Here is a 27,356-nt window from a genome sequence, read left to right on the forward strand (position 1 = left end):
ATCTAGGAGTTTAGTAGCTTCTCCTAAAGTGATTTCCATAAAAGTGCCTCCCGCGGCCGAATCTAAAAGATTTCTAGAAACAAAATTCAATCTAGCATAATTTTTTTGTACAATCATCCGAAGATTCAAACCATGTGTAGGGCAATTACGAATCATTAATTTCATCCTCTCCCAAGATTGTGCAACATGCTCATGATCAAGTTGCTTAAAAATCATAATATCGTTTCTAAGAGAGATGATCTTCGCGGGAGGAAAATACTTAGAGATAAAAGCATCTTTGCACTTATTCCAAGAATCAATACTATTTTTAGGCAAGGATGAAAACCAAGTTTTAGCATGATCTCTAAGCGAAAACGGGAATAGATTCAATTTAACAATATCATTATCCACATCTTTCTTCTTTTGCATATCACACAAATCAACAAAGCCGTTTAGATGGGTAGCGGCATCTTCACTAGGAAGGCTAGAAAACGGATCTATCGGCGTTCTGGGAACGGGGGTCCCCAGACTTGCCTGCCTGCGGCCTGCGGCGTGGCTCAAAGGGGGGCCCAGCACGGCCCATCTTCACCAACACAGACCCAAGACCCTCGCGAGGGGCCAAGCCTCGCGGGGCGGACGACGCGGAGCTTCCTCAGGCACGGCCTCACCAGGCTGGCTCGCGAGGAGGTGGAGAGATCAAAGCAGGGTACCTCATGAGGTGCCCGTGACGCAAGCCATGATGACCAAGGGCGCCAGGCGGGCGCCAGCCCGCGCGGTGTCCTCCTTTCCTCTTTGGTGCAAAGGGAGCAAGCACAACCGCGGAGTACCGAGGCATCAGGCAAAGGTTGCCAATTCAGTGCAACAAGACCAAGACCAGGAGGACTGCAAGACGAAGGTCATCGTGGAGCCCAAGACGGCGTCACCACCAGAGCTTTGTGCAGGCGAAGACTACTTTTGTTAGGATAGCTGGTACTAGCTGTCCCCCTTCAAATTAGCCCGCCATTGTTGGCTCCCTTCCCGCTCGATATTTGGGAAGAGAACCAGGGCCTCCATAAATAGGACCAGCCCCCCACAGGAGAGGCAGAATCAGAGGATCAGAGAATCAGAGAATCAGAGAGAGAGAGAGAGGCTAGAGGTTGGAGATCAACAATCGGAGAGAGAGAGAGAAGGGTGACTGAACTCCTCCCAGCAGTTCATCGCCCCAGCCAAGAACAGACCCTCGCGAGGCTGTTCTTCCTTGTATTGTTCATCATCATCAGCCCAAGAGGCAATCCACCACGTCACACACTGGAGTAGGGTATTACACCACAACGGTGGCCCGAACCAGTATAAACCCTGTGTCTCTCGTGTTGTTCTTTCCATAGCTTAGATCTTAGCGAGGCAGAGGGGTGCAGGTAGGTAGGAGGCGAAATCTCCTCAAGGGTCTGCCGGAACCCGAAATCCGACATTCTGCGCGCCAGGTAGGGGTGCACCGGAATTCATCTTCCACCACCCCGTTCTCCTCCGACCATCGCGCCCATGTCTGACGCTTGTCGGGCCCGCGCCGAGCGCCGGGCCGCTCTCGCTTCCCTTGTCGCCCAGACGGCTCCTGTCGGCGGGCGTCCTCGCCGTTCCCCGTCACCTGCCGTCAACGCCGCCACCGACCCGGCGGGGGACGAGCAGCAAGCATCGTCTCAACATCCGTCCGTGCGGCAAGACGGCCGCACCGCAACTCCCTCGCTCACCCCAGCTGGTTCTTCATCCCACGCGCTCCGCGCACCCATGGAGGCTCGAGCTGCGCTCATCACGGCAAACGAGCTCCTGCGCTACCGTCCCATCGACGACGTCTATGAAGAATGGCTCGACCGCATCGCCGAGCTCGTCCGCGCCGCAGGGGGCTCTCCTGCGCCATCCGTTCCGCTGCACCGCACCCCGCCCCACGCGGGCGACGAAGCTCCGGCGGCGCCCCGGCCGCCTCCTCCTCAAGAAGGCGCCATGGCTCCAAGGCGCGTGGCCCCTGGGCGGAACCCGCTCCGTCAGGTGCTAGCGCAGCAAGAGCAGAGCTGCCAGGAAATCCCTCGCCCGCAAGAAGCTGCCCGGGCGCTCCCTGCTCCAGCACGTCGCGACCATGCTCCTGCTCCCGCACGTCAAGACCCAGCTGCAGCGCGTGGGGACATACAAGACCAAGCTCTCCGTCACCCAAGGCCTCCCGTGGCCATAGCAGGCTGCCATGCCTTCACCATCGAGCTACGCAGCGTCGCGTGGCCCGGCAAGTTCAAGCCAGACCTGCCTCCTCGTTACGACGGCACGACTGACCCTGCGGAGTTCCTCCAGCTCTACGAGCTAGGCATCAAAGCTGCCAACAGAGACGAGAAGGTCATGGCGAACTGGTTTCCCATGGCACTCAAGGACGGGGCCCGCACCTGGCTCCTGAACCTGGCTCCAGGCACGATCTCCTCCTGGGACGAGATGCGCACCCGCTTCATCGCCAACTTTCAAGGTACTCGCGATCGGCCACCCGCCGTGAGCGACATGCGCCGCATCAAGCAACAACCCGGGGAGACCCTACAGAAGTACATCCAGCGCTTCAACAACGCACGCTTCAAGATTCCTAAGGTGACTGAGGAGGCCATCATCTCAGCCTTCTCCGACGGCGTGCGCGATGTCAAGATGAAGGAGGAGCTGGCGATGCATGAAGACCTGTGCACTTCCTTGGAGCTGTTCAACTTGGCAACCAAGTGCGCCAGGGCTGAGGAAGGGCGTCTCTCCCTCCTCGAGCTGCCTGCCGCAGACCCAGAAGAGAAGAAGCCCAAGGCCAAGGATGTGAAGCGCAAGGGGGCTGCCGTGCTCGCGGCAGAACCAGACACCAAGCGGGGCAGAGATCAGCCCGAACCTTCCAAGGGCAGCCGGTACTTTGTGTACCACGACCTCCACACCCACAACACCAACAAATGTCAAGAGCTCCGAGCCGTGCGGGAAGGAAGGATCAGCCGTCGCCCCGACCGCGGTGACCGGGGCTACGGTCGAGGAGGAGGAAGGAATGCAGGACGCTGGGAAGACCGTGGCCCGTGCCAAGGGTGGCGCGATCAACCTCGCGAGGATCACTGGCAAGACCCGCCTCGCGAGGGAGACTGGAGGGGTCAGCCTCGTGAGGATCGCCCATAAGGCAACACAGGCCTCCCTCCGCTGCCGCTACAGCCAAGGAGAAACGAGGACCGCCACCAAGACGAGGGGGCTGGGGGCTACCAGGAGCCGCGCGTGATCGCCTGCATCCTGGGCGGGGCTCAGGCCCCAGCCTCTCAATGCATCTTCAAGCAGTTCGCCTGCGAAGTGAATGCAGTCCTCCCCAGGCTTGAAGCCACGCGCCCTCTTAGGTGGTCCGCGTGCGCCATCACGTTCAGCTCAGCAGATCAGCTCAAGTGTGCGGCTACAGTCGGAGTCCTCCCAATGCTTTGTTCCCCAATCATCAGCAACATGGTGGTCACCAGGACCCTCATCGATGGCGGGGCAGGGCTCAACGTCCTGTCCGTGGAAACATTCAACAATCTCCAAGTGCCCTACAGCCAGCTTCAGCCAACCAAGCCTTTCTCCGGAATCACCGACGGCTCCACGGTCCCGATTGGGCAGGTCCTCCTCCCTGTTACCTTCGGGGCACGTGACAACTACCGCACCGAGCCCATCGACTTCGACGTCGCTCACATTCGCCTGCCGTACAACGCCATCCTTGGGTACCCAGCGCTGGCCAAGTTCATGGCCGTAACTCACCACGGCTACAACGTCCTCAAGATGCCAGGAAGTGGCGGAGTCATCACAGTGCCCTGTGAAGAGAAGGACGCGGTGTGTTCCCTGGAACGAGCCTTTCAGGCCGCGTCACTGGAAGACCCGGATCGCGGAAGCCGGAGGCTTCCCGAGACCGCCCCCAAGAAGAAGAAGACATTGCCCGGCCCGGCCCCTCAGGAGGCAGGCCCCTCTGGGCCCATGCCTACCCAGGGGGAACCTCCTTCCATCGCATAGGAAAGCACGCCCGGCGCCCTCCTCAGGCAGGGCTCGGGGGCTCTCCCTTGGAGGGCCACCGACCTGGCTAGGGTCACGAGGGAGGCACTTGGGCACCACATGGAGGCGTGTTTCGAAGCACGTTTCCCTCAAGAAGGAGTAAGGCAAGGAGAGCCAGACCCTCATGAGTTCGTCAGCAAGGCCATTCAGGAGCTACAGGAGTCAAGGGTCATGGAAGGCGGCCGCCGTCTACCAGCAGTGGCTCCCCATCCAGGCGAGGATGGTGGGCTGCGCGTCTCCATCGACATACCAGGGCTCAACCGAGTCGCCTCTCTGGAGCGCCTCTGGCCCTCGCGAGTGGGGCGCTGCGGAGGTCCACCCCACAGCTAGGTTTGCATGCCTTACGGCTTGCCGAACGCGGCTGCCACATACCAGTGCCTCATGAAGGGCATCATGGAGGCACAAGAGGCCAGGCGTTCCGCAGCCCTGGCGGAGATGGAGATGGTCCGCGGGGAGCCTCCAGCACCTCCGGAGCCTCCCGAGGCCCCCGGGCCTGGGGGCTCGTGGGGATCGGCTTCCGCAGCCCACCGAGTCTGCTACACCAACACCCCTTCATCCTCAACTCATCAAGTGACATCTTTCAAGTTTCACTTCCAGCTAGGAGCGCCCCCCCAGGGCTGCATTATTCCCAGGCCGCGTGGGTCCGTCCCTGCGGCATGTATCCCTTTTATTTCATGTTGTTGGCTTACCTTGTTGGGAGCGCCCCTCGAGCTGCATCATCCCCAAGTCGCTCGGGCCTGACCCAGTGATGTCCGCCTTCCCAGCATCTATTTGGATGAATCCACTCCTTCGCGGCTAATGTGTTTGACCTAGCTGCCCGCTCAACTGACGCCAACTGACGAAACTGCACTCAAACGGCACGACGCTTGCGCATGGGTCTGTCCCTGCAACACCGACAAACCTGAATGGCTGAGCTCTGGCCGCGGCAGCCCCGCATGGCGCCACCTCGTCAATCCTTCAGTGCCTCGTTACCCCTCGGAAGCAACCAATGGCTGACTGTCAATTGTCATGGCAACCCCTCGTTTTTTCTATGATGGGTCTACAAGATCTCCTGAAGGAGCTGCGTCAGGGGAGGCCCTTGCGGTGTCTCCTTCACTCTCATCCACGCGAACGGCTTGCACGTTAAAGGGGGGGGTGCCTGAGCATCGCGACTCAGGGCTCCTATTGGCTCTCCAGCCCTCACCCTCTGGCCTTGTCCACGGCATCGCGGCCTGGCATACCAGCGATGGCTGAGAATCGCTCGAGGGCCGGGACCCAAGGACGTAGAGCAGAAAGGGGAGCAAAGGCGAGAGGGGAGGGACACGCGAGGACCTCGCCGAGCAACCTCGCGCCTGCCGATGCATGGACCCAGTGACACACCAGAGAGCAGCCCCTGATTCTCGAGATAAGTCACCACCCGGAAGCGCCAGCTACCGTGGCACCACCCCAGCACCTAATGCAATCCCGTGTTAGCGACGCCGCTCTCCTTTCTCACCGAAGGATGGCTGCTTGAGCGCCAAAGGGGACCTCCTGAGCATCGCGACTCAGGGGCCCTTACCAGACTCCGAGTCGCTCATCTCCTGGCCTTAACCACGGCATCGCGACCAAGCATACCAGCGACGGCTGAAGCCGCCTTGGGACTGGGACCTGTCGGCGCAGAGCACCAAGCCCTCGTGAGGTTCAAAAGGGGGGACTGAGCTAAGATGAAATGAGCAACTCGCACAATTCTACGACAAGGGTTATATTAACAAAACATGATCACAGGCACCTTACAAGCCCCCACGGGACGCGTCTTTGATTCCTCGCAGGGAACAGATCCTAAAGGTACACTAACTACGCGCGCCCCTGCAGAAGACGCCATCATCAACAGTGGGCCATCAAGCACCGGCCCAACCCCATCCAGATCAGAGTCGGCGGCGGCCTGATGAGCCTGCCCTGCTCCAGGAGCGGCGCCGGCTCGGGGGCTCGTAGCTGTCGTCGCTCGTCTCCGGAGTCGCGAAGAGCTCGCTGGAGTCGTTGGAACCTCCGCCGCCTCCGCTGCCTGAGGAGCCGCCAAGGGAGCGGTCGGCGGGCCCAGTCCTCGCAGCAGCAGGGTCCCAGCCACCTCTCCCGGGGCAGCACTCCAGCCGGCGCCCGTTCACATCGAAGACCTTGAAGAACATCACCGAAGCACCGTCGTAATCCAAGTGGATCGCGAAGGCGCCCCTTGTCCTGCAAACCCGGGCGATTTCGCTCCAGCCCTGAGTCATGAAGACCTCGCCCGGGGCAACGACCGCGACCTCTGCCTCGGTCGCGAGGGTGCTGCAGCCGGCGTGCTGCAGCCAAAGCTCTAGGGGCTCTCCCTGCGGGATGTTGGAGGCGAGGAAGGGGGGAAGGCGAATCCAAGACTGAGGAGGCATGGCGGCGTGGAACACGAACTCTCGGGAGGAGCCCTTGGTGTGGACCCCAGGGGGGACGACCCACAGCTTCATGACCCGTCGGCGCCGACGGCGGCGCCACCCATGGCGATCAGCATCAGCTGCTTCAGGGCCCTCGTTGTGGGCGTACAAGGGAAGCGGGAACCCCGGCGGTGCCCGCTTGCACCAGGGCCTCAACACCACCTGATGAGCCCCCTCGTCCGGGCCGCGGAGGACGAGCCGTTTCTTCGGCGCGAGCGGGATTGGTTCCTCTCGGGGAGCCTTTTCCTTCTCTGCCGTCGAGAACCGGCGGATCGGGGCCATCACAGCAAGACGGAGCAAGGATCGGGAAGAAGGAGAAGCAAGAAGGGATGGACTGGAAGGGCGCGCACCGTTCCGTACTTATAGCCGGTGAAGGCCAACCGCCGACCTCCACGATCGCAGGTAATCATGACCCGCTTTGCATGCAGGGACTTCTCCAATCCGTGCAGTTGCCGAGGCACCATGGGGAAGTGGATACGCCTACGTCCAATCAACCGCCACACGGCGCCCAAGGCCGCAGGCTGTTAGGGCCCGCGGCGCTTCGCTCTTGCCCTTCCGCCTCCCTGCACGGCCAAGTCCGGGCGCGCCTTGGGCCCGGGGGCTACTGTCGGTGTTCTGGGAACGGAGGTCCCCAGACTTGCCTGCCTGCAGCCTACGGTGTGGCTCAAAGGGGGGCCCAGCATGGCCCATCTTCACCAACACAGACCCAAGACCCTCGCGAGGGGCCAAGCCTCGCTGGGCGGACGACGCGGAGCTTCCTCAGGCACGGCCTCACCAGGCTGGCTCGCGAGGAGGCGGAGAGATCAAGGCAGGGTACCTCATGAGGTGCCCGTGACGTAAGCCATGACGACCAAGGGCGCCAGGAGGGCGCCAGCCCGTGCAGTGTCCTCCTTTCCTCTTTGGTGCAAAGGGAGCAAGCGCAACCGCGGAGTACCGAGGCATCAGGCAAAGGTTGCCATTTCGGTGCAATAAGACCAAGACCGGGAGGACTGCAAGACGGAGGTCATCGTGGAGCCCAAGACGGCGTCACCACCAAAGCTTTGTGCAGGCGAAGACTACTTTTCTCAGGATAGCTGGTGCTAGCTGTCCCCCTTCAAATTAGCCCGCCATTGTTGGCTCCCTTCCCGCTCGATATTTGGGAAGAGGACCAGGTCCTCTATAAATAGGACCAGCCCCCCACAGGAGAGGCAGAATCAGAGGATCAGAGAATCAGAGAATCAGAGAATCAGAGAGAGAGAGAGAGAGAGGCTAGAGGTTGGAGATCAACAATCAGAGAGAGAGAGAGAGAAGGGTGACTGAACTCCTCCCAGCAGTTCATCGCCCCAGCCAAGAACAGACCCTCGCGAGGCTGTTCTTCCTTGTATTGTTCATCATCATCAGCCCAAGAGGCAATCCACCACGTCACACACTGGAGTAGGGTATTACACCACAACGGTGGCTCGAACTAGTATAAACCCTGTGTCTCTCGTGTTGTTCTTTCCATAGCTTAGATCTTAGCGAGGCGGAGGGGTGCAGGTAGGTAGGAGGCGAAATCTCCACGCGCACCCCAGTGTTCGAACCTCAAGGGTCTGCCGGAACCCGAAATCCGACAGGATCTTTCATGACAAGATTCAGCAAAGCAGTATTAATTTCATAAGATCCAGCATCGGTAAGAGGAGCAATCAGAGTGCTAATAAAATCATTATTGTTGATATTAAAAAAGTCACACAATTTAGTATTATCTTGAGCCATTGTGACAAACAATCAAACACACAAGAATCAAGTGAAAAGAGACGAACTAGAAAATAGAAGGGGAATGGAAAAAGAGGGCAAATAAAACGGCAAGGGTGAAGTGGGGGAGAGGAAAACGAGAGGCAAATGACAAATAATGTAATGCGAGGGATACGAGTTTGTGCTAGGTACCTTGTATGTCTTGACTTGTGGTAGATCTCCCCAGCAACGGCGCCAGAAATCCTTCTTGCTACCTCTTGAGCACTGTGTTGGTTTTCCCTTGTAGAGGAAAGGGTGATGCAGCAAAGTAGCATAAGTATTTCCCTCGGTTTTTGAGAACCAAGGTATCAATCCAGTAGGAGGCCACACGCAAGTCCCTCATACATGCACAAACAAATAAGAACCTCGTAACCAACGCGATAAAGGGGTTGTCAATCCCTTCACGGTCACTTACGAGAGTGAGATCTGATAGAGATAATAATAATAAGATAAATATTTTTGGTATTTTTGTGATATAGATTGGAATATAAAGATTGCAAAATAAACAGTGCCAGAAATAGCTAGTTGACGGAAGATTAATATAATATAGAATAGACCCGGGGGCCATAGGTTTCACTAGTGGCTTCTCTCAAGATAGCATAAGTATTATGGTGGGTGAACAAATTACCGTCGAGCAATTGGTAGAAAAGTGCATAATTATGAGAATATCTAGGCATGATCATGTATATAGGCATCACGCCCACGACAAGTAGACTGAAACGATTCTGCATCTACTACTATTACTCCACACATCGACCGCTATCCAGCATGCATCTACAGTATTAAGTTCATAAGAACAGAGTAATGCATTAAGAAAGATGACATTATGCAGAGGGATAAACTCAAGCAATATGATATAAACCCCATCTTTTCATCCTTGATGGCAATAATACAATACGTGCCTTGCTGCCCCTACTGTCATTGGGAAAGGACACCGCAAGATTGAACCCAAAGCTAAGCACTTCTCCCATTACAAGAAAGATCCATATAGTAGGCCAAACCAAACTAATAATTCAAAGAGACTTGCAAAGATAACCAATCATACATAAAAGACTTCACAGAAGAATCAAATATTATTCATAGATAAACTTGATCATAAACGCACAATTCATTGGATCTCGACAAACACACCGAAAAAAGAGTTACATCGAATAGATCTACAAGAAGATCGAGGAGAACATTGTATTGAGATCCAAAGAGAGAGAAGAAGCCATCGAGCTAATAACTATGGACCCGAAGGTCTGAGGTAAACTACTCACACATCATCGGAGAGGCTATGGTGTTGATGTAGAAGCCCCCTGTGATCGATTCCCCCTCCGGCGGAGCTCTGGAAAAGGCCCCAAGATGGGATCTCTTGGGTACAGAAGGTTGTGGCGGTGGAAATAGGGTTTTGTGGTGCTCCTAGATGTTTTCGGGGGTATATGGGTATATATAGGAGGAAGAAGTAGGTCGGTGGAGCCACAAGGGGCTGACGAGGGTGGGGGCGCGCCTAGGGGGGCAGGCGCGCCTCCCCGCCTTGTGGCCTCCTCATTGATTTCTTGACGTCTACTCCAAGTCCACTGGATCACGTTTGTTCCAAAAATAACTCTCCCGAAGGTTTCATTCTGTTTGGCTTCCGTTTGATATTCCTTTTCTGCGAAACACTGAAATAGGCAAAAAAACAACAATTTGCACTGGCCTTGGGTTAGTAGGTTAGTCCCAAAAATAATACAAAAGTGTATAAATAAGGCCATTAACATACAAAGTAGATAATATAATAGCATGGAACAATAAAAAATTATAGATACGTTGCAGACGTATCAGTCACCCATGTTCGTAAGCTCGCCAGGAGCGGAGTATATGGCCAGCCGATGGTGTGATCAGTTACCCTTAACCATTGGTAGCTATGTTTTCCCCTCCGACCTAATATTTTTGGAGTCCCAAGGATTGAATATAATATTAGGCATGGATTGGTTATCGAAGTATGGAGGAAACATCGATTGTGCTAGTAAGTCAATTTTACTCACCACCCCAGAGGGAAAAAGGATCAAGTATGTGTCTAGGCATGACCCAAGGAGGACCCAAGTAAATTCTCTCTCGGGGTTGTTCAGGAAGAAATGCCTATAGTGAAGGATTAGCCGGATGTATTCCCAGAGGAACTACTAGGCATGCTGCCGGATCGGGATATAGAATTTTCGATAGAGATGTTGCCAGGCACCGGACCAATATCAAAGAGGCCATACCGGATGCCCGCAAATGATCTGGAGGAAATTAAGAAGCAGATTAAGGAGTTATTGGAGAAAGGTTACATTCGACGAAGTTCATCCCTGTGGGGAGCCCCAGCGCTCTTGGTTGAGAAGAAGGATGGATTTTTGAGAATGGTTGTTGATTATCGAGCATTGAATGAAGTGACGATCAAGAACATGTACCCACTACCAATGATCAACGATTTGTTTGACCAACTGCAAGGAGCTAAAGTATTTTCCAAGATCGATCTGCGGTCAGGATACCACCAGTTGAAGATCCGATAAAAGGATATACCTAAGACAACTTTCACCACAAGGTATGGGCTATATGAGTACACGGTCATGTCATTTGGATTGACCAACGCCCCTGCCTACTTCATGAGTATGATGAATAAGGTGTTCATGGAGTTTTTGGATAAGTTTGTAGTGGTGTTCATTGATGATATTTTGGTATACTCGAAGAATGAAGAGGAACACAAGGAACACCTGCGCTTAGTTCTCGAGAAGCTTAGGGAACATCAGCTGTATGTCAAGTTTAGCAAGTGTGAGTTTTGGTGGAAGGAAGTTGGATTTCTTGGACATGTTATATCAGGAGAAGGTATAGCAGTAGACCCCACCAAAGTTCAGTCTGTAACTGAGTGGTTGGCACCCACCTCAGTTGAGGAGATCCGCAGTTTTCTAAGACTCACGAGATATTACCGGAGATTCATTGAGAATTTTTCCAAGATTGCGAAGCCTATGTTGGAGTTGTTGAAGAAGGACACCAAGTTCAAGTGGACCTAGGAATGTGAAGCTAGTTTTCAGGAGTTGAAGAAATGTTTGGTTACAGCCCAGTGTTGATTCTTCTGGATATACGCAAGGATTTCGTAGTGTGTTGCGATGCTTATCGCCTAGGACTTGGAGGCATACTTATGCAAGACGAAAGAGTTGTTTCATATGCCTCACGACAACTTCGACCTCATGAGTTGACTTATGCCACCCATGATTTGGAGTTAGCAGCCATAGTGCATGCGCTCAAGACTTGGAGACATTTTCTGATTGGAAACAGATGTGATGTGTACATGAATCACAAGAGTTTGAAGTACATATTCACACAGAAGGTGTTAAATCTCAGGCAAAGGAGATGCTTGGAGCTTATAAAGGATTATGATATGAAATTGTAATATCACCTAGGAAAGGCTAATGCCGTAGCAGACGCTTTGAGCCAGAAGAGTTATGCCAATACCCTTGTAAGCGGAGGATTACCGCAGGAGTTAGTCAAGAATCTCAAGGAGCTTCATTTGGAGATAGTTCCAAGAGGTTTTGTTGCAACAATGGAGGTTCAGTCTACATTATTGGGGAAGATTCAAGAAGCTCAGAAGAATGATAAGGAAATCACTGAGATAAAGGAGAAAATGAGCAAAGGAAAAGCCAAGGGTTTCCATGCGGATGAGCACGAGACCTTATGGTTTGAGGATCGTATTTATGTGCCCAATAATGCTGAGATCAGGAAGTTAATACTTCAGGAAGCTCATGACTCGCCATAATCGATTCATCCCGAAAACACCAAGATGTATTTGGATTTGAAGGAGCGTTTCTGGTGGACGGGTATGAAGAAGGATATTGCCAAGTATGTAGCAGTGTGTGATGTATGTCAGAGAGTGAAGGCAGAACATCAGAAACCAGCAGGATTACTGCAGCCGATGCTGATACCCGAATGGAAGTGGGACAAGCTTGGCATGGATTTTATCACCAGATTACCCAGGACCTTATTGGGATATGATTCAATCTGGGTAGTAGTTGACCGCTTGACCAAGGTAGATCACTTTATCTCGGTGAAGACCACTTATACAAGCACGAAGTTGGCCAAGATATATATGACCAGGATCGTATGTCTACACGGAGTTCCAAGGACCATCGTATCAGATAGAGGAACACAGTTTACCTCGAAGTTCTGGAATCAATTGCACCAGGATTTGGGTACTAGGCTAGAGTTCAATACAACCTTTCATCTGTAGAAAGATGGAAAGACCGAGAGAGTCAATCAGATTCTGGAGGACATGTTGAGAGCTTGTGCGCTAGATTATGGATCTAGTTGGGATGATAATTTTCCTTACGCGGAGTTCTCATACAACAATAGTTACCAAGCCAGTTTGAAGATGGCACCTTTCGAAGCTTTTTATGAGAGAAGATGTAGGACACCGTTAATGTGGGATGAAGTTGGAGACCGTCAGTTGTTTGGACCGGAACTGATCAAGGAGTCCGAAGAGAAGGTTAAGTTGATTTGAGATAGACTAAAGGTAGCTCAGTCCAGGAAGAAGAGTTATGCAGATACTAAACACAAGGAGGTAGTGTATGAGATTGGAGACCGAGCATATCTTCGTGTGTCACCACTGCGAGGAGTTAAACGTTTTGGAGTTAAGGGAAAGTTAGCTCCGAGATTTGTAGGACCATATCGAGTGTTGGAACGTATGGGAGAAGTTGCCTACAAGTTGGAGTTACCCGAAGGACTGTCAGGAGTTCATGATGTGTTTCATGTTTCCCAGTTGAAGAAGTGCCATGCTGAGATGGCCAATATTCCTCTGAGAGAAACAGTGCCCCTGGAAGCAATTCAGTTGGATAGTGATTTGACCTATGAGGAGAAGCTCATCAAGATTCATGACTTTGCCAGCCGAGTTACACGCAGCAAGGTTATCAAGTTTTGCAAAGTTCAGTGGAGCCACCATACTGAGGATGAAGCCACCTGGGAACGAAAGGAAGACTTACGGAAAGACCACCCACACCTATTTTCTAGCCAACCCGAATCTCGAGGGCGAGATTCATCTTAAGGGCGGTAGGTTTGTAACATCCCAAATTTTCAATTTGGATGTTATACATAGGTCATCACATGCATATCATATTTTATTTGCATTTTGTTGTGATCCTAGAAATCCTAAGCAGCTCAAGGACCCACGGAGAGAGTTGGGGATTCCATTTATATTCATATTTGATTTTTTTCTCAAATTTGAAAAGAGGATCATTTTTGGTTTCAATAATTTTTCTCTCCAAAATATTTCTTATATTAAAATAAAAGAGAGAAGATAATATGACTTCTTCAAAAAGAGAGAAACATTGGAGGAAATATTTTTAAAATCCCATAAATATTTTATTTGGATTTTATTTGAGATTTTATTTGAATTAGAAAAATATGCATTTTTTCAAAATTTAAGGCCAGAAAAATGTTCACTTTGTTCTAAATATTTTATTTAGATGGTGAAAATTGTTTTTGGCATTTTTTTTAGAATTTTTTATATTTATTTAGGATTTCCTTCGGCGGAATTTATTAGAAAAAACAAAAAATTCTGAGACCGACTGGGCCGAAGCCCAGCAGGCCCACTCCCGCGGCGCCGCCGTCTTCCTCGCGGACTCCCGCCGCCGCACGGACGCCGAGTCTGGCTCGGCCACGTCGCCCACCGCCTTGCCCCCTCCCCCAAACCGCCTTGCCCCGCCCCCTTATAAGCCGCCGCCCGAAGCAGCAGCAGCCAGCGCCGCCGCCGCCCACACTCGCCGTCGCCTACTGCTGGGGATACACATAACAGGTAGGCCCATGAAGGGTCGAAATATCATAAACCATGGGGTCCACACAACACGTGGGTCTAGATAAATTTCATACAGACATACTGTCACTCAGACAAGCAACATACTATCCACTCGATCAAGCAGCATACCACTCGACCGTACGACTCACTGGGGCATAGGAAGACCAGCAAGCAGCAAAGCAGTCAAAGCATCATTCTCATAGTGAAGGCTTGGTAGTGAGCTGGCATTATGGCATTCATGCCCCACTTTGTAACATATGAGGTGAGGGGGGGCGCACTCTTTATAAGCCTCATCACCACTCGGCCGCCCCGCGCGTCGCCTTTTGGTTGGTCACCTCATCATCACTCCCCCCACGTGTCGCCATCGGTTGGTCACCTCATCACCACTCGGCCGCCCCGCGCGTCGCCATCGGTTGGTCACCTCATCACCACTCGGCCGCCCAACGCGTCGCCATCGGTTGGTCACCTCATCACCACTCGGCCGCCCCGCGTGTCGCCATCGGTTGATCACCTCATCGCCACTCGGCCGCCCCACGCGTCGCCATCGGTTGGTCACCTCATCACCACTCGGCCGCCCAACGCGTCGCCATCGGTTGGTCACCTCATCACCACTCGGCTGCCCCGCGCGTCGTCATCGGTTGGTCACCTCATCACCACTCGGCCACCCGGCGCGTCGCCATCGGTTGGTCACCTCATCATCACTTGGCCGCCCCACGCGTCGCCATTGGTTGGTCACCTCATCATCACTCGGCCGCCCCATGCGTCGCCATCGGTTTATCACCTCATAACCACTCGGCCGCCTCGCGCGTCGTCATCGCTTGGTCACCTCATCACCACTCGGCCGCCCCGCGCGTCGCCTCTCGGTTGGTCACCTCATCACGACTCGGCCGCCCCCCGCATCGCCTCTCGGTTGCTCACCTCAGCACCACTCGGCCGCCCCGAGCGTCGCCACCGGTTGGTCACCTCATCACCACTAGGCCGCCCCCCGCGTCGCCATCGGTTGGTCACCGCATCACCACTCGGCCGCCCCGCGCGTCGCCACTCGGTTGGTCACGTCATCACCACTCGGCCGCCCCGCACGTCGCCTTTCGGTTGGTCACCTCATCACCACTCGACCGCCCCATGCGTCGCCATCGGTTGGTCACCTCATAACCACTCGGCCGCCCCGTGTGTCACCATCGATTGGTCACATCATCACCACTCGGCCGCCCCGCGCGTCGACATCGGTTGGTCACCTCATCACCACTCGGCCGCCACACGCGTAGCCACTCGGTTGGTCACCTCATAACCACTCAGCCGCCCCACGCGTCGCCATCGGTTGGTCACCTCATCAACACTCGGCCGCCCCGCGGGTCGCCACTCGGTTGGTCGCCTCATCACCACTCGGCCACCCCGCGCATCGCTACTCAGTTGGTCGCCTCATCACCACTCGGCCGCCCTTAAGCCTTCAGACATCTAAGTCATTTTACATTCTGCTATTTCCGTCTTCCCGAGTTTTTCGTAATTCACACATCACGTTCACTCGGAGGCCACGCCACCAAGTGTACCTCTACGCTCGGCTGCTTATTTTCACGTACTTGCTTAGTACTGGTTATGTGACTCCCGAGTCCAACTTCCATTTTTTCGCATACATCATTCACAAACACCATGTGTCGTTCTTCATTTTGAGTTTGCATCGGTCCTCCGGGGTTGCAACTCAGTCAAAACACTACACTTCCGTTTTATTTGAGCCAGTATTCCAATGAGTTCAGTTGGATCCGTCGCTTCGACAAGTTCGAATGGATCCTTCGCTCTTCCAGACTCTTGCTGGTTAACCAGCAAGCCCCTTGCACTCCCAGCGGGCGTCTATGGGTGTTATTCACACAAATCATTTCAGCACACATCAAATTTCCTCGAGAAATTATTTTGTTGGTTGTGCCATTTTTACACAAGTTATGCGATCACTCGACGGCCCTATGCGCCAACTTCATCGCTGCTCGGACTCGGTCACCATACCGGTCCCAGCGCACCACAACACCGACCTTGTCGCTCTGTTGACTTCAAACACATCCGGCCAACCCTTCCATGGAATCCTCTTCATCGTATCAATGATATAGACCTCGTTAGACATGAGACAGATAAGTCCCTTTTATAATTAAACTTCACACTTCACTCTTTTGCGAGTTTGCCTCTTTCGAGCATCACTCGGAAGCTTCTCCTCATCTTTACCCGAGTCCGACTCAATGAATTGCAAATCATCCATTCAAAGCTATATTTCTCGTATTCCGACATGTCCGTTGTCGAAGCCTATAGTACGCTCGGGGGCTACGCCGCACTCGGGGGCTGTATCTTATTTGGAATGACACTTTCCTCAGCGGTCGAGTACTTCATCACCAGTCAGATCCTTCACTTCAACAAGTGCATTCGATCCGCCACGTTGACAAGTTTTATAATCACCCAGACGCTCTGCACGCCATCTTCATTCCTACTCAGACTCAGTTGTCACGCCGGTCTTGTTGTGTCGCAACCACACTACACCGACCTCGTCGCTACATTAGTTTTGAAAGCATCTGGCTAACTCCTTCGAAGACCATTTCGGCCACTTGGCTGGACACGCAATCTGTCACCTAACCGCCCCGCGCATCACCACTTGGCTGGACACGTAGTCCTTCACTCAGACACCTCACACATCCTCACTCGACCGCCCCGCACCGCGCCACTCAGTTGTGCACGTCTTCACCACTCGTGCGCTCCGTGCGTCGCCTCTTAGTTGTGCACGTCTTCACCACTCGGCCGCCCCACACGTTGGCACTCAGTTGTGCACGTCTTCATCATTCGGCCACCTCACACATCATGACTCGGTCGCCCCGCGCATCGCCACTCGGTTGGGCACGTCTTCATCACTCGGCCGCCCCGCGCGTCGCGACTCGGTTGTGCACGTCTTCACCACTCGGCCGCCCCACGGGTCATAACTCGGTTGTACACATCATCGCCCCTCGGTCGCCTCACGCGTCAACATCTGTTGGGCATGTCTTTACCTCTACACCCCCAACATAGGAACGACTAAGTTACTCATATGATCAAACCTCATATCACACTCTATAGCAAGCTTACCTCTTTCGAGCATCGCTCGGGGGCTATGCACACCGTTGGTCATGCCGCCCTCAGGGGTTACTCCCATTCAGTCAACCCATTGATCACATCAGGAATATCTTTCTGACCATACATGCTCAGACTGCCGAAAATCTATAAGGGTAGTACTGTCCACTCGGACAATCGCCCAAATCATTACCTAAAGTCATCTTCAGGACTGCAAACGGGTGAAAACAATGCTCCTCTACGGATACACTTGGCCCTATCCTAGGCTCCATGGCGTTAGTTTCACAAACTTGGACTCAGAGATGGCATCTGCTGGTGTTCCCCCGAGATAATGAGTAGCCTCTCTCCGGAGAGTCAGACCACACACTAGCCTCGTCACTCGGGTTTCATGGCACGCCCATGTCAGACCACTGGTCTATCTCCTCCGGGGGACATACAAGTGCCACCAAAATTTTCCTTGCAGTCAACATACCCCGATCAGTCAGGAAGCACATCCACTCGGACAAATACCCCTTTCATGCAAAAGGGTGAAAATGAAGCTCCTCTATGGATATAATGTACTCTTAAAAATACCCCTTTCACGCAAAATCTAATGGTCAATATAAGAAGTACTACTGGAACGATTACTGCCTGGAGTGTCCAGCTTTTTTCTACATTCAGCAGTTTCAAAGCCGAATTCATTCACCATGTCGAGAGCACGAAGATTCACCTACTTGACCAAGTTCCAGGCTGAATTTATTCCGTGCCGAGTGCACGAAGATCAGTCCGACTGACTCAGCTCCAGGCTGAGCTTATTTACCATGTCAAGCGTCTGAGGATGCATCCGATTGACTCAATTTCAGACTAAAAGATATTTTCTGTGTCGACTGCCTGGAGTTTTACCAGGAGACTTAAACCCTCTTCCCGACTCATCTTGTCCGACAGAGGCTCGGGGACTACACCCAGTGGGTGCACTCAACATGGCCCCACTGGAAGAGAACTCAGAAAGAAATATTTTGCTCGACGCAAGACCATCTCCAGATCACTCAAGTGCTACTCGACCTCCGAGTCGGAGAGGAACAAGTTCTATCAGTACCAGCTAAGAAAAGGTTTAGTTCTGTCAGACCCCCGTCGACTGCCCACAGTCGACGGCGGTCTCGTGGACTACACCCAGTGGGTGCACTCAGCGTTCCCCCACTAGAGTAATCTCCACTCGGTGCGGCCTGACCGGTCCGAGTGGAGAACAACAAACAAATAAGTTCTAAGGCTCCCGTCGGCTACCAAAAAAATTGCTATAAGGTGAGTTTAACGCTCCTCCATGGACCTGTTTTGAGCCTTCTTCTAGGACTCAAAGCGTGAAACTCATAAGTTTGGATCTAGAGCCAACTCGTATTGACGTTCCTCCGGGATAAGAATGGCATCTCACCGAGAGAGCAGTCCATGCGTCAATCTTGTTGCCCGGATTTAATGACACATCCATACTCTGATCACGAGTTAACCTCTTCCGATAGATGATCGAATGTCACCAAGTTGCTCCTCGCGGGCACTTACCCCAGATCAGTCGGGAAGCACAGTGCCGGAATCCATTGAGATTTTGTTCAAACCTTAGTTGTCTGAAAGCACGATGACAGGTACCGAGTATTTCCGTAATCACTCGGGCCAAGTTGTGTCTTTCACAAACTCGTTCTACAAAATCGCAATCGATTCGGGGGCTAATGTTGGGGATACACATAACAGGTAGGCCCACGAAGGGTCGAAATATCATAAACCATGGGGTCTACACAACACGTGGGTCCAGATAAATTTCATACAGACAGACTATCACTCGGACAAGTAGCATACTATCCACTCGGACAAGCAGCATACTATCCACTCGACCAACCAGCATACCATCCACTCGGATAACAATTCACCACTCGATCGTACAACTCACTCGGGCATACGAAGACCAGCAGGCAGCAAGCAGTCAAAGCATCATTCTCATAGTGAAGGCTTGATAATGAACTGGCATTATGGCATTCATGCCCCACTTTGTAACATAGGAGGTGAGGGGGTGGCGCACTCTATATAAGCCACCCCCAACCACTAGACTTGGGGTAGGTTCTCATTCTTCTCTCTCTTTTTCGCCATTAGTCTCAGAACTTAGCTCTGGCATGGGGATCCATTCCTCTCTCTCTCTCTCATTGTAGGCCTCCTTTGGTTTAAAGGAATATTGTAGGAATTTCATAGGATAGGATTTCTATAGGAAAAATTCCTTCAGAGCCCTTTGGTTTGTAGGAATGGAATCCTATTCTTATGGAGGAATTCTTCCTATCCTCCACATTTCATAGGAAAATAAACATTAGCCTAGACTCAATGGAAAAAAAATCCTATGATGTGAATTAAAGGGCATATAATTTCCTATTCCTACTCATAGGATTTGAAATACATGTCATCTCATTTCCTATGACTTCTCTATTCCTACGATTTTTCTACCCTATGAACCAAAGGAGGCCATAATCTCCGGATACATACTTAGATAAAAGAAAGCCTCTCCGGAGCACGAGACGTAGGGCTGTTATCTCCACCGTGAGAGGCCCGAACTCGCTAAAACCACCGTGTCACCCATATGCATCTCGATAGATCATGCTCCGTTACCCTATAACTTATTGTTGTCGGAATCGTTCCCACGACACCTGCTGCGCCATGCCAGCGCAGCTCCGTGGCCCCGCGCCGACGCCGCCGTCCACTGACCCCGCCCGATGCCCCGCCTCGCCGTTGCCGCACCAGAGCCGCCGCCTGCTGCCGTTCGGATCCGCCGCCGCTGCCGGTTCTTTTGTCTGGTTTTCTTCGGTTATTTCGGTAAACTCTAGATCTAATTAGGTTTTTATTTTAGATCGGTTTTCTCGGTTTTCTTTGGTTCATACTATTCTGCGAACGTTTGTTCATTTAGTTCTTATAACGAACAAATTCGTTTGTCTATCACTGTTAGCAGACGTTTGTCCGATAGATTTTTCTTTTTCTGTTTTTTTCGCCAGGGACCTATCCACGATTATGTTTATCACAGATTATCCCCTGATCTTCAAATCCTCACAGTTTTTCAACCGTTCATCCAAATCCAGTGAAACCAACGCCAAAATCTCCGTCTCAAACCCCTCTTTCCAGTTAACCAACTTGAACATGGTTTTGACAATTTAAAATTTGATTGCAAGCATATTTGAATTTGAACTTCTTTTGATCGTAGTTTGAGTTTCGTAGCTCCAATTTAAGCGATTCTTTTTTCAAATCGAAGCTCTTCAGTTGAACTTTTAGTTTGGACTTTCTCATCTGAGTTTTACCCTTGCATCTATGCTTGAGTGCTTATGTATGCTATTGTTTGTTTGCGATAGAGTTTCCGGAGTGCGAAGCGTGCTACTACGAGTCTCTAGGGTTTGCAGATCGTCAGCAAGGCAAGTAACAGTTTGATCATATCCCTTTATTACCCAGTTTTATGCATTAGTTTAAACCCCTCAAACATTGCATGGTTAGGACTTGATAACATGTGGGTATTGGGAAGTAGTAGTGTATGTAGTACCTATTGCCCTTTTATTTCAAACCCTGGGAGTTACTTCTACGTTATGCTTATACTGATATGCTATGCTCGTAGACGTGGTTTGCTTTGAGTGATTCATGACAGTTGTGAGAATTATTATGAACTAAGGGTTTATTTAAGGTGGCTACTTTAACACACATCTGGGTGGATTGTTTGTGGGCACATGGGGCAATCCAGTGCTGTCCAAGGAAATCCCGGGGAATCCGTGTGATCCTATGGTCCGCCACCCAGGCTCAAAGGTTCATATTGTTATTCATGCTAGAAACTTCCGTGCGCAGCCACAATCCATTATGGGCTCTGGCATAGTTGAGTACGTCGTGTGACCTCTTTCAGTGGTAAATTAGCAGATGTAGGGGATGTAGGTCGTACGGTTTACCCGTGGAAAGGGCTAATGCTTCTGAAAGACTGTGTCTCGGTCATCCATTTCTCAAACATCATGCAGTGCGAGAAATCAACGGAGGAGATCGAGTCTTGTGGGGAAAAGTGCGCAAACCTCTGCAGAGTGAACAAACTAATCATGATTAGCCGTGTCCCTGGTTATGGGCATCTTGAGTATCTGGTGCTTGAATTATTATGTTGATCTCATCACTTTACTTAAATAACTTGTTGGGTTAATGATTACTTTAATTGGGATTTATATGGGGTTACCATTCTCAATGTTTATCAACTACCATGATAGTTAAACAAAATATATTCCTTTGTTGTAGGAAAAAATTGGCTTTTCGCAAAACATGAAAACTGTAGAGCCTCCACCATCCAAATATGCATGTAGTTATAGCTGTTTCATGTTCATTGCTCTACAGTGTTATTTTTCCAGCATATTCCATGCGCTTACCCATTTTCGTGCTGCAACATATTATGTTGCAGACTTTTCAGACGAAGAGTAAGGTGCGCTAGGTCGTTGTCGTGCACTCAGCTATGCCGTTGGAGTTGATGGACTCGCTTTACCCTCGAAGCCTTCCGCTGTTATCTTATTTAGATGGCCTTAAGCCATATTATTGTAATAAGTTCTCTTTTGAGACTATCGATGTATTAAGTGTGTGATTGAAACTCTGTTATAAATCCTTCAAGTACTGTGTGTCAACATTACCGATCCAGGGATGACACTTATGCACAGCGATTTGACTGTTTGAGGTCGGATCGCTACAAGATGGTATCAGAGCACATGCTGATTGTAGGAAGCGACCACTAAGATAAGCCATAGGTCACTATTCTCTACTCATTTCGGATTCCTCTCCATTTCCAATCTATATATGGTGGACCCAAGGAACCAGTTTGCTCAATCGGATGAAGACACCCGTTTTGGACGACACTTGAAGGAAGTCACTAGGTACCTGAACATCGGAATATCAAGCTTCACCGGGGCCTACACCGCCACTTTACCAGAAGAGGAGCGTTGGATGATTTGAGTTCATGTTCTAGGAAGGACATTCACGCCAATTATTGAGCCCATAGAGTTTTCCTTCGATGCACCAACCTGAAGTCTATGAAAGAGCATGGCAGCCCACATCGCCATGGGACGCATCGGCGAAGTTTATCACAAGGATCTTAAGGACACCATCTACCAGATATGTGGGTGCCGAGATGAGCAATGGGAGATGATCAGCACCAGGAGGGACAGGTCCATTGCAGCTTTCATCCAGGAGTTAAACCAGCACATTCATTGCCAGGAGAACCAAATGTGCGCAAGCATGATGGATCTGAAGAAGGTGATGACTAGGAACATGGAGCTTGAAGAGGAACTAAAGTCTACATGCGACGGATACGAGGAAGAAATCGCAATACTGGTAGAAAAGAATGACGACCTGACAAGGAAGATAGGAGCATTCATGGGAGACCCCGCGCCAGGAGGAGATTGTCGGTGTTCTGGGAACGGGGGTCCCAAGACTTGCCTGCCTACGGCCTGTGGCGTGGCTCAAAGGGGGGCCCAGCACGGCCCATCTTCATCAACACAGACCCAAGACCCTCGCGAGGGGCCAAGCCTTCCGGGGCGGATGACACGGAGCTTCCTCAGGAACGGCCTCATCAGGCTGGCTCGCGAGGAGGCGGAGAGATCAAGGCGGGGTACCTCACGAGGTGCCCGTGACGCAAGCCATGACGACCAAAGGCGCCAGGCGGGCGCCAGCCGCGCAGTGTCCTCCTTTCCTCTTTGGTGCAAAGGGAGCAAGCGCAGGCGAGAGCATCAAGCAAAGGCACCCGTTTCGGTGCAACGAGACCAAGACCAGTCCAACGGCAGGGAGGAAGTCATTGTGGAGCCCAAGCCAGCGTCACCACCAGAGCCTTTGGCAGGCGAGGACCAACTTTAGTCAGGATAAGTGTACCCGATGTTCCCCTTCAAAATGGCCAATTGTTGGCGCCCTCCCCGCTCAATATTTGGGAAGAGGCCCAGGGCCTTTGCCTATAAATAGGACTAGCCACCCACAGGGTAGAGGGATCGCAATCAAGAAGGGAGAATCTAGAAGCCAAGAGAGAAACTAGCTAGGATCGGGATCAAAATGGGAGAGAGAATCAAGAAGAGAGAGAGAGAATCAAGAAGAGAGAGAGAGAAGGGTGACTGAACTCCTCCTAGCAGTTCATCCCCTCAGCCAAGAACAGACCCTCGCGAGGCTGTTCTTCCTTGTATTGCTCATCATCATCAGCCCAAGAGGCAATCCACCACACCACACACTGGAGTAGGGTATTACACCACAACGGTGGCCCGAACCAGTATAAACCCTGTGTCTCTCGTGCTGTTCTTTCCATAGCTTAGATCTTAGCGAGGCGGAGGGGTGCAGGTAGGTAGAAGGCGAAATCTCCGCGCGCACCCCAGTGTTCGAACCTCAAGGGTCTGCCAGAACCCGAAAGCCGACAGAGATGACGACCATCCCGAGGAGTACATCATCATCGACGATATCGACTCCGACCCCGACAATAGTGATGATGATTACAAAGACGAAGCTGGAGCAGATATCATGGAGTCTTCCACCGATCAAAATTTCTAGATGACCACCATATTATCAGTAGTATTTTCCCATGTATATAGTAGTAGTCCGAGTTTATGTAACAGTAGCCAGATCGATTGTACGCCCTTGTTTGAATTGAGTGGTGTGATATGAATGTGTTTGTCTCATGTGCATATGGATAGTGTTTTCTCCTTAGACCTCATTCTATTCTAATCTCTCCCCTCTAAACCCATCAGATGCCTCCGAGACGTGACTCCGGATTTGTTTTCCCACCGGAGCTCACTCAGTTGATCCAACAGCAGAATGCCTTGATGAAACTACTAGTCCAGAACCAAGGCAACAACAACAACAACCCACTGCCACCACCTCCAGTTGACAACTTAGCCCGTTTTCTGAGACTAAATCTGCCGGTGTTTTCCAGTAGCACTGAGCCGATTGTTGTTGATGACTGGCTACGCATGATCTGCGCAACAATTGTTCTATTATTTTTCCAGTGCGAAACACAACAGGTTTACTTGGTGCTGCTCCACGTGCTGAACAAAAGACGCGCTTGACAAGATATTCAGATGAAAGTATACTGGAGCATTCAAGATATGATCCACCAAATGTGTTATAGATCGGTTCGTTTAATTTTGAGATTCCACCAGTCAAACCAAAGAAGGATACTGTCAAACCAAACTTCAGGACTCCTCCAAGATAAATGGATGCTGGTGCCGTCTTCGTTCAGTAGCAGGCAAAGTCCTTTCTTTTATAAACAAGTCACATGTAATCAACGTGGCCAGAAGATTAATTAGTGTATTTAATTAAGAAATACTAGTACTAGGCGAGAGAAGACGTGTCCTTGTTTTCTTTTAAAATAGTATATGTGATTGAGTCGGTTAGAATTTGGTACGCCGTTTGCGGCCGGTTGGCAACGCCTATATATTGGGCATATTCAGTTTTGTATCAGAGGGAGATTGGTTTTAGTGGAGAGTTGAATAAAACTATAGAAAAGTCCCCATGCTGGGAGCAGCCGGGATGTGTACCTACGAATCCCAGGATTCGTTGCTGCTGTGCTCGTGACTGATCTCGTATCAGTTTCGGTGCTGAGTCTTCTCCTTTGGCTTCTTATCCTTTTCATTTGATCCGAAGGTTGTTTTCTTCTACGCCTATTTCTTGTGTGACTATCGCTGCCATTGTTCGCTGTTATTTTGCAAGTATCATGGAAGATCGGACCAACCAACGACTCGTCGTCTAGTCGAGTCTCATCAATGCAGGATTGGAAGGTGGTTGACCACCACAGGCTACACAGATGCGGAGAAGGTGCGGTTTGCCGCACATCAATTGGATGGACCGGCAGCATCATGGTGGGAGAATTACACATCCACTTTTCCCATAGCCAATGTCACATGGGATCAGTTTCAGCAAGCTTTCTGCACAACCCATGTCTCTATAGGAGCAATGAATATGAAGAAGCGTGAGTTTCGCAACTTACGCCAGGGAAGTCGCACTGTGGGGCAGTACGTGGATGAGTTTAGCAAGTTATCACGCTATGCCCCAGATGATGTGGCCACAGATGCCGCGAAGAAGGAGGAGTTTATGGAAGGGTTGAATGATGAGATGAGTATGCAGTTGATGGTGGCAACATTCACTAACTATCAGGAGTTGGTAGACCGGGCCCTTATGATTGAAAGCAAACAGCAACAGATAGAGAGCCGCAAACGGAAGTATGGACAGGGGAAGTACAATTCTGGAGCTCAGCAGAAGGCTCGCTTTACCCCTAACCCCAGAGGTTACACCCATAACCATGGATGCCATATTCACAATGGAGGAAGTTCCCATAACCACAGTGGGCCTAAGAATGGAAACGGGAATGGAGCAAGCAGTAGTCAGAACCGCCCCAACCCAGCAACCCCCGCCAAGAAGGACCTAAGCCATGTTACCTGTTACAAGTGCGGGAAGACTGGGCACTACGCCAACGACTGTTCTGAGTTGAAGAATGGCAATAGAAATGGAAACTCTGGGAAAAAGCCCAATCCCTTCACCTGAGGTCAGGTGAACCACATCAATGTGGAGGAGGTTGAAGAACAGACTGACATAGTGATCGGTAAGTTTTTGATTAAGTCATTTACCGCACTCATTCTTTTCGATACTGGTGCATCGCATTCATACATATCAAGGGGATCTGTGGACAAGTTTAAGTTACCAACCTTCGCCCTTAGGTCACCCATGTTAGTAAGCTCGCCAGGAGCGGAGTATATAGCCCACCGATGGTGTGATCGGTTACCCTTAACCATTGGTAGCTATGTTTTCCCCTCAGACCTAATAGTTTTGGAGTCCCAAGGATTGGATATAATATTAGGCATGGATTGGTTATCAAAGTATGGAGGAAACATCGATTGTGCTAGTAAGTTAATTTTACTCACCACCCCGGAGGGAAAAAGGATCGACTATGTGTCTAGGCATGCGCCAAGGAGGACACAAGTAAATTCTCTCTCGGGGGTTGTTCAGGAAGAAGTGCCTGTAGTGAAGGATTACCTGGATGTATTCCTAGAGGAACTACCAGGCATGCCGCCGGATCGGGATATAGAATTTTTGATAGAGCTGTTGCCAAGCACCGGACCAATATCAAAGAGGCCATACCGGATGCTCGCAAATGATCTAGAGGAAATTAAGAAGCATATTAAGGAGTTATTGGAGAAAGGTTACATTCGACGAAGTTCATCCCCGTGGGGAGCCCCAGTTCTCTTGGTTGAGAAGAAGGATGGATCTTTGAGAATGGTTGTTGATATCGAGCATTGAATGAAGTGACGATCAAGAACAATTACCCACTACCGATGATCAATGATTTGTTTGACCAACTACAAGGAGCTAAAGTATTTTCCAAGACCGATCTGCGGTCAGGATACCACCACTTGAAGATCCGAGAAAAGGATATACCTAAGACAGCTTTCACCACAAGGTATGGGCTATATGAGTACACGGTCATGTCATTTGGATTGACCAACGCCCCTGCCTACTTCATGAGTATGATGACTAAGGTGGTCATGGAGTTTTTGGATAAGTTTGTAGTGGTGTTCATTAATGATATTTTGGTATACTTGAAGAATGGAGAGGAACACAAGGAACACTTGCGCTTAGTTCTCGAGAAGCTCAGGGAACATCAGCTGTATGCCAAGTTTAGCAAGTGTGAGTTTTGGTTGAAGGAAGTTGGATTTCATGGACACGTTATATCAGGAGAAGGTATAGCAGTAGACCCCACCAAGGTTCAGTCTGTAACTGAGTGGTTGGCACCCACCTCAGTTGGGGAGATCCACAGTTTTCTTGGACTTGCGGGATATTACCGGAGATTCATTGAGAATTTTTCCAAGATTGCGAAGCCTATAACAGAGTTGTTGAAGAAGGACACCAAGTTCAAATGGACCGAGGAATGTGAATCTAGTTTTCAGGAGTTGAAGAAATGTTTGGTTACAGCCCAGTGCTGATTCTTCCGGATATATGCAAGGATTTCCAAGTTTATTGCGACGCTTCTCGCCTAGGACTTGGAGGCATACTTATGCAAGAAGGAAGAGTTGTTTCATATGCCTCACGACAACTTCGACCTCATGAGTTGACTTATGCCACCCATGATTTGGAGTTAGCAGCCATAGTGCATGCGCTCAAGACTTGGAGACATTTTCTGATTGGAAACAGATGTGATGTGTACATGAATCACAAGAGTTTGAAGTACATATTCACACAGAAGGTGTTAAATCTCAGGCAAAGGAGATGGTTGGAGCTTATAAAGGATTATGATATGAAATTGTAATATCACCTAGGAAAGGCTAATGTCGTAGCAGACGCTTTGA

This window comes from Triticum urartu, chromosome 1 (genome assembly GCF_003073215.2).
Source record: "Triticum urartu cultivar G1812 chromosome 1, Tu2.1, whole genome shotgun sequence".
Taxonomy (NCBI): domain Eukaryota; kingdom Viridiplantae; phylum Streptophyta; class Magnoliopsida; order Poales; family Poaceae; genus Triticum; species Triticum urartu.